Below are 8,797 nucleotides of genomic sequence, written 5' to 3' on the forward strand. Positions count from 1 at the left end.
TTAAAAAAAAAATGACCCTACACAATCTGTCCCACAAGGCTGTCCCAAAGCCTCAGGATCTCAGGCCTGGCTCTCCAGCTGCCAAGGACGTGTTTCCCGCAGGGATTAGCCTCCCTCGCTCAGGTCAGGACCTTCAAGTCCCTTTCACAGGGAGGCCTTCCAGTCCTGATATAAGATCCACCCCCCACCCCCCACCCTCCTCCAGACACTGCCTCCCTCTCCCTCTCCTTTTCTGCTTTGTTTTGTTTCCTGGCACTTCGTTGTCCAGTCACTAAGACGTATCTGACTCTTTGCGATCCCATGGACTGCAGTACACCAGGCTTCCCTGTCCTTCACCATCTCCCAGAGCTCGCTCAAACTCATGTCCATCGAGTTGGTGATGCCATCCAGCCATCTCATCCTCTGTCGCCCCCTTCTCCTCCTGCCCTCAATCTTTCCTAGGAGCAGGGTCTTTCCCAGTGAGTCCTGGCATTTATCACTATCTACCTTATTCTACATGGTATTTATTTCATGTGGCTTTTTTTTTTTTGGTCCGCCTCCCCCACTGGAATATCAGAAGGCAGGGAGTTAAAGCTCTCTGGGGGCATCACTAGGTCACCAGGATCAAGACTACTGTCCTTCAGAAACACAGGAGGGATTTAACAAATACGTGCTGAAGGAGTGAATGGTTGGATTGTGAAAGGGCGGCCTTCACTAGCTCTGAGAATACACTAAGAGCTATCACTTACTGAGCACCTACTGTGTGCCAGGCCCTCCCTGAGCCCTGTTACCTGCATTCAATCTTCACGTGTATCCTCCGCAGAGATAGTGGCCTGGCAGAGCCTATGCTCTTAATCACCTTGCCCAGGCTGGTGGAGAACACAGCTCCGGGACAGGACCCTGGCCCCCTCCATCAGACCACTAAGCCCCTCTACCCGAGAATCAATTCTGGGACCCAGTGGAGAGACAGGGGGCCTCATGGGGCTCATTTACTCCAACTCCATCATTTCACAGGCAGAGAGCCTGGGGCTCAGGGAGTCTTGCTCAAGGTCACAGAGGGAGTCTGAGACAGTAGCCCACAGTGGTTAAAAACCTGACTTTGATACTTTTGAATTGTGTGACCCTAGGAAGATTCCTTTAACTCTCTGAGTCTCATTTGTAAAGTGGAGATAATACAGATGGGCATGCACAGAAACACCTTAGTGCAGAAAAAGTCCAGAATAAGAGGAAGATGCTGATGCTATTGATTGCTCTGAGGAGCAGTTAGGGAGCAAACAGGCCTGTCCTGGATCCCTTCTTCTTTCCTTACCTTACCTCCCCCTAGAGGGGCCTCCACCAATCCCTTTGGGGTGGGTGGGCTGGAAGGATGCAAGCCTAGCTGGGCCCAGGTGAGCCACTGGCCCTGCCCACTCTGTCTACATCTGTGTTCTTGCTTCTAGGAGAAGTTCATCTGGGGTCCTCCTACTAGTGTCTTTCCCGAGACCCCCGAGGGTCAGTGGCCCACGTAGGCTCTGCTCTCAGAGGTTGTCCTGCATGCTAGCCTAAAAATGCTGCCTTATTCCATTCACCCTGGCCCTTTGCCCCAGACCCTTCCAGGACGTCCCTCTTACCCCACCCGCCCCGCGCCCCCCCCCCCCCCCCGGCTGCTGCTACAGTGATGCCCTGCCCTGGCCTGCCCTCTCCAGGTTCCACTGCTTTTCCACGCTTCTTCTGGGTGACCTCACCACATCGTCATGACTAGTCAGGTCATTCCGGCAGTGATTCCTCCCTCCTCTGCCAGCTTCAGCCAAGAGGCAGCAGGGCAGGGCAGCAAGAGGCCTGGACCGGGGCCAGGAGGCCTGAACTTCAGTGGGACCTTGGAGAATTCACAGCCCCCCTCCAGAGGGCTGGACAAGGAGACCTGTAAGGCTCTTTCTTCAGTCTTCCTGTCCGTAAACTCAAGGCTGGACCGGGTGGGGAATGGCCTACACACTCCACATCCGGGCACTCTGTTAAGAAATACCTGAGGTCACACACATCTGGGCCAAATGGGAAAGGGTTCTCTTCCCATCACCACCCCCATATTCAAAACACGTGCACTTCCTGTCAGCTCTGCCTCCCAACTGCATTCTGAACCTGGCTTGAATTACTTGGACCCTACACTGGTCTGTTAATGCTGAAGTTGTGTCCCTCTGCTACTGAAAATACATCACAGCTCCTTCTAGCCGTGTGAAATCCACGTCCTCTCCCAGGCCTGCCACGATCTGGCCCCAATTTGCCTTTCAGGTCTCACCCTGAAACCCTCTCCTCGTCTTTCCGTTTTGTCACACCTCAGGGCCCCTCACCCTCCCGCTCCTTCTGCCTACAGTGATCTCCCCCACCCAGGTCTTCAGTGACTGCCTCCTACTCATGATTCAACACCCAACTCAAAAGTCACCTCCTCACAGAGGCCTTCCCTGATCACACAATCTAAAGCAGGCCACCCTGGTTTGCTGGATCACCCTGACTTTCTTGTCTTTACGGAACTTGCTGGAGGCTGAACACATAAGCTCGTTTATTTTTAATGCTCGTGAACATAATCTCCTAGAGAAAGGACCCCTCATGTAACAGGCTGCTCCCGTGGGCCCTTAGTTGGTATTGGGTGTCCATAAATACTTGTGCAATGAGCAAACTCTGCCCGGGTGTGTGGTCGTGGGGGTGGAGGCGGGGCCGGGCACTTTCCATCCCTGGGCCAGATGTGGCCTGACAGCCTCCCCTCAGGGACAGGCCTGTGGTCTCTCCTCACCCTCTCCCTGCCTTCTTGTGGTGGGCTCTAGCCCGCCCTTCGGCAAGGGCACACCCTCTCAGCATTTCCTATGCTGCTGTCTTCTTAAGGGAAATCAACTCCCAGAGGAGTTAGGAATGTCTGCCACGTGTCCCAAAGGCAGAGTGAGCACTAAAAATACCCCAGCATCACCAAAGGACCACATCACCCTGCCTCTAGCCCCACCCTCATCCACTTCCTTCCAACAACTCAGCCTGTCCCCTGGCCGCCCCTCTGGGCTCACCTGGCCCCTGTGAACAAGGCACAACCTCCCCTGTTCACACTGCTGTTGACTCTCTCCAAAACTCGCGCCTTCCATCCTCGGGGAATCCAAGGAATCCCGTCCCCAGGATACACAACCACTCATTAGCCAGGCCACGGGAATTACAATGATTGCCATGGCTAATAATCCCAATTCCCACAGCACTTCTCAACTCAGCATAGTTGCTGCGACTCATCATGTCTTCACTGTGTCACATGTCTGTCCACAAACATTTCCTGATGCCAACTTCTCTCAGGGCCTGAGAGATGCTCACCGGACTCTGCTCACCAGGAGTTGAAAATCCGCTGGGGGGAGGCTAGGTGTACCAAAGAAAAAAGATGGACTAACAATGCCAGACATATCCACGTGGCCTGCAGTCGGCAGAGGCACCAAATGGTGGCCAGCCGTCCCCTGGCCCTCCACTGGGGCGTTCTATGAGATGTACTAGGAGAAGTTCTGGGTTTTCTTAACTTCAAGTGAGGTGCTGCACACATAGAGCATCCAGACAAGTCCCTGAGTCTCCTTCTAAGCACACTGAGCCCCAGCCCTTTCAGTGACTCAGGAGTTGCCATTGGTGAGGGTGGGGGGAGGTGGGACTTGAAAGTGGATAGGATTTGAGGATGGCGACGAGACAGAAGCTAAAAAAGAACAGCCCAGGTGAATGCCCTATGGAAGGAACCTCAGATATTTGGGGGTTGGGGAGCAGACCAGTCAAATGGCACCCAGTCAAATCTCCCTCTGGGGAGAAGGTGGAGGTCAGCAGGGTCTCCAAACCAAAACAGCTAAATAGGGGATTTATCCACTGTTAGCTCAGAGCAGCTTCACGTTTTACACATGGGTGAAAAGGAGAGGGAGGAGTTGAACTAGCAAACTGACATTTATTGGATACACAACGTGCCCGTGGCCACACTAGGCGCTCGTGATTGAACCTGGTTGAATTCTACAATCCTGGGAGCTGGAGATGGCCCCACCTGTTTCACAGCTCAAAACTCGAGAGTCCAGGAGAATCTGACCTAATGTTCATAAAGGCTATGAAAGGCTCAGTTTACCCTCCCAGATCCACTCTGGAAAGTGAAAGTGCTCAGTCATGTCCGACTCTTTGCCACCCCATGGACTGTGTAGCCTACCAGGCTCCTCTGTACATGGGATTTTCTAGGCAATAGTACTGGACTGGATTGCCATTTCCTTCTCCAGGGGATCTTCCCAACCCAGGGATCGAACCCGGGTCTCCCACGTTGTAGACAGACGCTTTACTGTCTGAGCTACCAGGGAAGCCCAGATCCACTCTGGAGCCCCACCCTATCCTCGGGGACTGGGCCCCAGTCTGCCTTTGTCTCCCTCGGGCCAACTTGGACCTGCCCACGTATCTCAGGCCCCCACTAAATGAGTCTGCTCACCCACTCTGGAAGCATCCAGGGGATTCTGGGGCCCACTAAGGTGGTTATGTCCAAAGTAGATACCTGTTCATGCAGTGATCCACTGGGGTGTGGGAAGAGAAAAAATGGAATTTGTATTCTTATTCACCTGAGCCTTCTAAACATTCTATTTTATTTTTATTTATTTATTTTTGGCCATGCTGGGTGGCTTGTGGGATCTTAGTTCCCTGACCCAGTGATTGAACCTAAGCCCTTGACAATGAAAGTGTGGAGTCCTAACCACTGGATCACCAGGGAATTCCCTAAGTATTCTAATTTAATGTTTGTTTTATAATGCACACATTGCGGCTTCCCCAGTGGCTCAGCAGTAAAGAATCCGCTTGTAAATCAGGAGCTTCAGGAGACAGGGGTTCGATCCCTGGGTCAGGAAGATCCCCTGGAGGAGGGCAACCCACTCCAGTATTCTTGCCTGGAGAATCCCATAGACAAAGGAGCCTGGCGGGCTACAGTCCACAGGGTAGCAAAGAGTCAGACACGACTGAAGAGACAGTGCGCACAGCACACACACATGCATTAACACAGAAAATATATATATACACACACACTTAAGTTGTAACAAACAGACATACATTTAAATACAAAAGCCATGTTCAAAATTATCTGTACAGACTGGGTATGCAGCCAAAGTCTGCATTAGTGTTTAGGAGCCCTGCAATGCGTTCTCACTTGAGAGGCAGTGATGGTAGAGACCCTGCTTCAACGAGTTGGATTCAAGTCCTCCATCAGCTACTTCTGGCCTATGTGGCAGGGTGAGTTTATAAAACCTTCCGAAGCCTCATTTCATCATCTCAGGGATTGGTGTGGTAATAGCACTCAAGTGGATTAAAAGAGGTGATGGACCAAAAGTCTGTAGCCAGAGCCTGACACATATTGATATGTGCAGTTATAACCAACTCAGTTACAGGAAGCAGAGCCAGGCTTGGTCTGGGCCTTGGGATGAGCCCTGCTCTGATGGAGTGTGTCAGTTGCAGACTCAGAACCCAGAATGAGTCATTAGAAATCAGTGTGACCAGGGTTAAGGACATCAACAGGACATCAGCAGGATATTGACATCCCAGAAAGCCCTGATGGTCCAGGCAGAAGATGACAACAGGTGTGCATCAAATCAGACACCATTGTAGGCTAAAGAGGCAGCAGTAATGGGAACCAACACTTGAGTTAGCATGGCCAGGATTGAATCTTGGCTCCATGTGAGTAATTTATTTAACTTTTTGTGCCTCAGTTTCACCATCTGTAAAATGGGAACAATAAGGGGACAATTTCATAGTATGGCTCAAAAGCACTTAGAAAAAGAGGCTGGCAAACCTCTTGAGAGGACAAGAGGCTCTCAACAAGTCTTAGTTCTCAAGTTCTGTGAATTGGAAGGCGACTTCCCCGATTCTGCTTCAGAACATCAGAGATCCCTGACACCCTCGTTATTGTCCTGGAGTGACAGGCCTGGCAGAAACAGACAGCCTCAAGGGAATTCCCCTAATGGTCCAGTGGTTAGGACTCTGCGTGTCTACTGCTGGGCCCTGGGGGATTTGATTCCTGATCAGGGAACTTAGATCTCGAAAGCTCCGCAGCTTGGCCAAAAAAGAATAAAGAAAAGAGAAAGCCTCAGAGGATTGTAGACCCTCAGTACAAGATTTTCTTAGTCCTCAGGAGTTCCTGCCAGGATTCAGAGTCCTTCTCATCCAGTGGGAGCGGGCTGTCAGGGCACATTATGGGAGAGCCAAATTAGAAACACAGAACAGAATGTCCCAGGTCAGGAAACAGATGATTCGGAGAGTATGGATTTCCCACTCTAACTGAAGTGTGGCCACAGCCTAGTGAAGCTGACAAGTCCCAGACCCCATCCCCCTGAAGATGGCTAGGGGTCAAGAAGATGAGGGGCTCAGAGTAAGGGTGTATGACCAGAGACAGACTATGTCCCTGAAAGTGGAAGGAGGCCCTGGCTAGCTGTGGATAGGCAGGCCTGGCAGTGGGTACTAAGTAGGTAGGTGAGGAGTTATTCTCCCCATTTGACAGATGAGAAAATGGAGGCTTGCAGAACAGAGACATCTGTTTTCTCTAAGCACAACTTAGCCTGGTATAAGTGCAGCTGGTGACTCAGCCCTGACCTCTTCCTCTTCCTACACTGAGTAGTCTCTGGTGTGGAGGCCCCTGAGGGTATTAGGAGCCTGGGACTCCACATGTACTCTGTTACTGCTGCCTGTGTGGATCCTGAACAAATCACCTGTGCTCAAGCCTCAGTTTCCTTATCTGTACAAGGGGCTGACGACTAAGCTCCACCTCTGCCCACTCTACTTTTCTTGCAATCCGCTCACTCTGAACTCTTTCCAGAAGCTGAGGAGCTGAACCCAAGGAGGTGGCTGGAGGTTGCCAGCAGGGCCTTAGGGGCCCTGTCTGTGCCTGTCCCAAACACAGTGGATGGCCATGCCCATCTTTCCCAGACCCAGAGGCCTCTCCATTCTGAGGTTTTCCCCAAGAACCCATCCTCCATCCCCAACTCTTCCTCTACTCCACTCATTGAGCAGTTTCCACTCGTCCAAATCCCTCCTCCAACCTCACAAACAAGTGGACCCTTTTTCTGCTGGAACCATGGGAGCTGGGTGGGAGATGGGGATTGTCTACATAAATTAGCTCACTTAATCTTCACAGTACCCTGGGGAAACAGATTTATGTAGCCATTTCTCAGATGTGGAAACTGATGCTTAGAGAAAGCAAAGATCTTTCCCAAGATTCCTTTGTTGAAGGCCTCCTTGACCTAGAGCCCATGTTCTTTCTATTATACATCTCTGTCCCCCCTTCTAATCCTTCCTCCAAGTGTTCAGAATGGTACCCAACTACGGCCCATCCTTCAAATGTAACATTATGCAGCCATTAAAAATAATGATTATACATACTGGAATGACTAATAACAACACAAGAAAATGCATATGACACAATGTTAAGAAGGGAAGACACAAAACCTGTAAATACAGTATGATAAAGTTGCATTACAATGACTGCCTCCAGAAAAAAGATTGAAAGGAAATACATCAAAATAGCCACAGTTGTTTTGCTTGTGTGTTAGTACCATGGGTGATTTCTTTCCTACTTTTATCCAGTTGCCAAACAATCAGTGTCTGTTACTTTTACAACAAAGAAAAGATACCGTGTAAAAAAATAATAATTTGTGGTTGAAATATTTGGAAATCTGCTATTTCCCCGTCAGCTTCCCCTCCTTCAAATCCCTCCAAAGGCTACGCTTTCAGTACACCGTGACTATAAACAAGAGATAGGTAGTTTGGGGAGAAACCAGTACCTCCTCGCACGCCGGACCAGCTTCGCTCTTAGACCAGGCTCTTTTCTGGGTCCAGTGAAGACTCCCACCCCAGACCCTCCTCTTAGCTCCCCCGGTTGGAGCTCCTGCGGACGCTCACCTGACACTCGTGGGCTGGCCTCCGATGCCAGATGCGCACACCTGTCCCTCCAGGTGAGGACTCTGCGAGCGCGCCGCGCGCAGGAAGGAGGGAGCCGGCCAGGGGCGGGGCCGTGACGTCACCAGATCGGTCCCGCCCCCGACTTCCCGGCCACTCCCCCGCTTCCAGGCCCGCGGGGATTCGTGATTCTCGTGTTTGCGGGGTGAGGTGAGGGGACACTTCCCCCGACACGCACACCTCATTCGGACTGGGCCCCCAGCCATCCATCAGCGGTGCCTCCAAAGTGCGACCCTCGGGGGTGGGCGGACTGAGAGGGGAGGTCCCACCACCACCCCCAAATCCCTCTGCTAACACAGAACTGCGGAGTTCTCAGATTTCAGGTTCACGTCAGCTGGAGTAAGGAGTGATCGAAGGGACGGGGGTAGCCTGTGATTCCCCCCGAGTATTTTCTTCATTTCCTACTCCGCTCTCTGTACTACCCTCTGACCCCACCTCCTGCTAAGGGTGTGCGTGAACGGCCAAGAAGGGTGATTCCAGCTCTTGGGTATCAGGGGAAATTACCTGCCATCTGACACCCATAGTCAGAAAATGTTTCCATCTTCTTTGTATGATCAGAGCCTGTTTATATTTGGCAAAGTTCAATGTTGAAAATTCTAGCAAAACGGTGGCAAAAATCAAGAGCACCACCCGGGTTCACCTCTCCAAGCCCTTTGAAAATGTGCTGGCCCTTGGGCTCCGTGATTTCATTCTGAAAATCTATCTTGAGGAAGTCATTCAGGCATACGTGTCCCCTGTTCCTTATTGTGGTGAACTTGGAACTAGTTCAAGTGTCCAACACCCGGCTCAGGTGAACAGCACAAACACACCATCGAATATTATGCAACCATTGAAGAGTTATGTTTACAAACAGCTAAGCATACAAGGAAATATG

The 8,797-nt window shown here is 51.2% G+C and overlaps 1 protein-coding gene across 1 annotated transcript in view; it reads right to left on the minus strand.

The window, feature by feature from the left end:
* CSNK1E (casein kinase 1 epsilon) overlaps positions 1-7,928 on the minus strand; it is a 36,956-nt gene extending 29,028 nt beyond the window's left edge. The window contains exon 1 of the mRNA XM_070790397.1: positions 7,867-7,928. The gene's annotated coding sequence lies outside the window, so the exon portion shown is untranslated. The remainder of the gene's footprint in view (positions 1-7,866) is intronic.
* Positions 7,929-8,797: the final 869 nt, after the last annotated feature.

Source organism: Bos indicus, chromosome 5, assembly GCF_029378745.1.
Source record: "Bos indicus isolate NIAB-ARS_2022 breed Sahiwal x Tharparkar chromosome 5, NIAB-ARS_B.indTharparkar_mat_pri_1.0, whole genome shotgun sequence".
Classification (NCBI taxonomy): Eukaryota; Metazoa; Chordata; class Mammalia; order Artiodactyla; family Bovidae; genus Bos; species Bos indicus.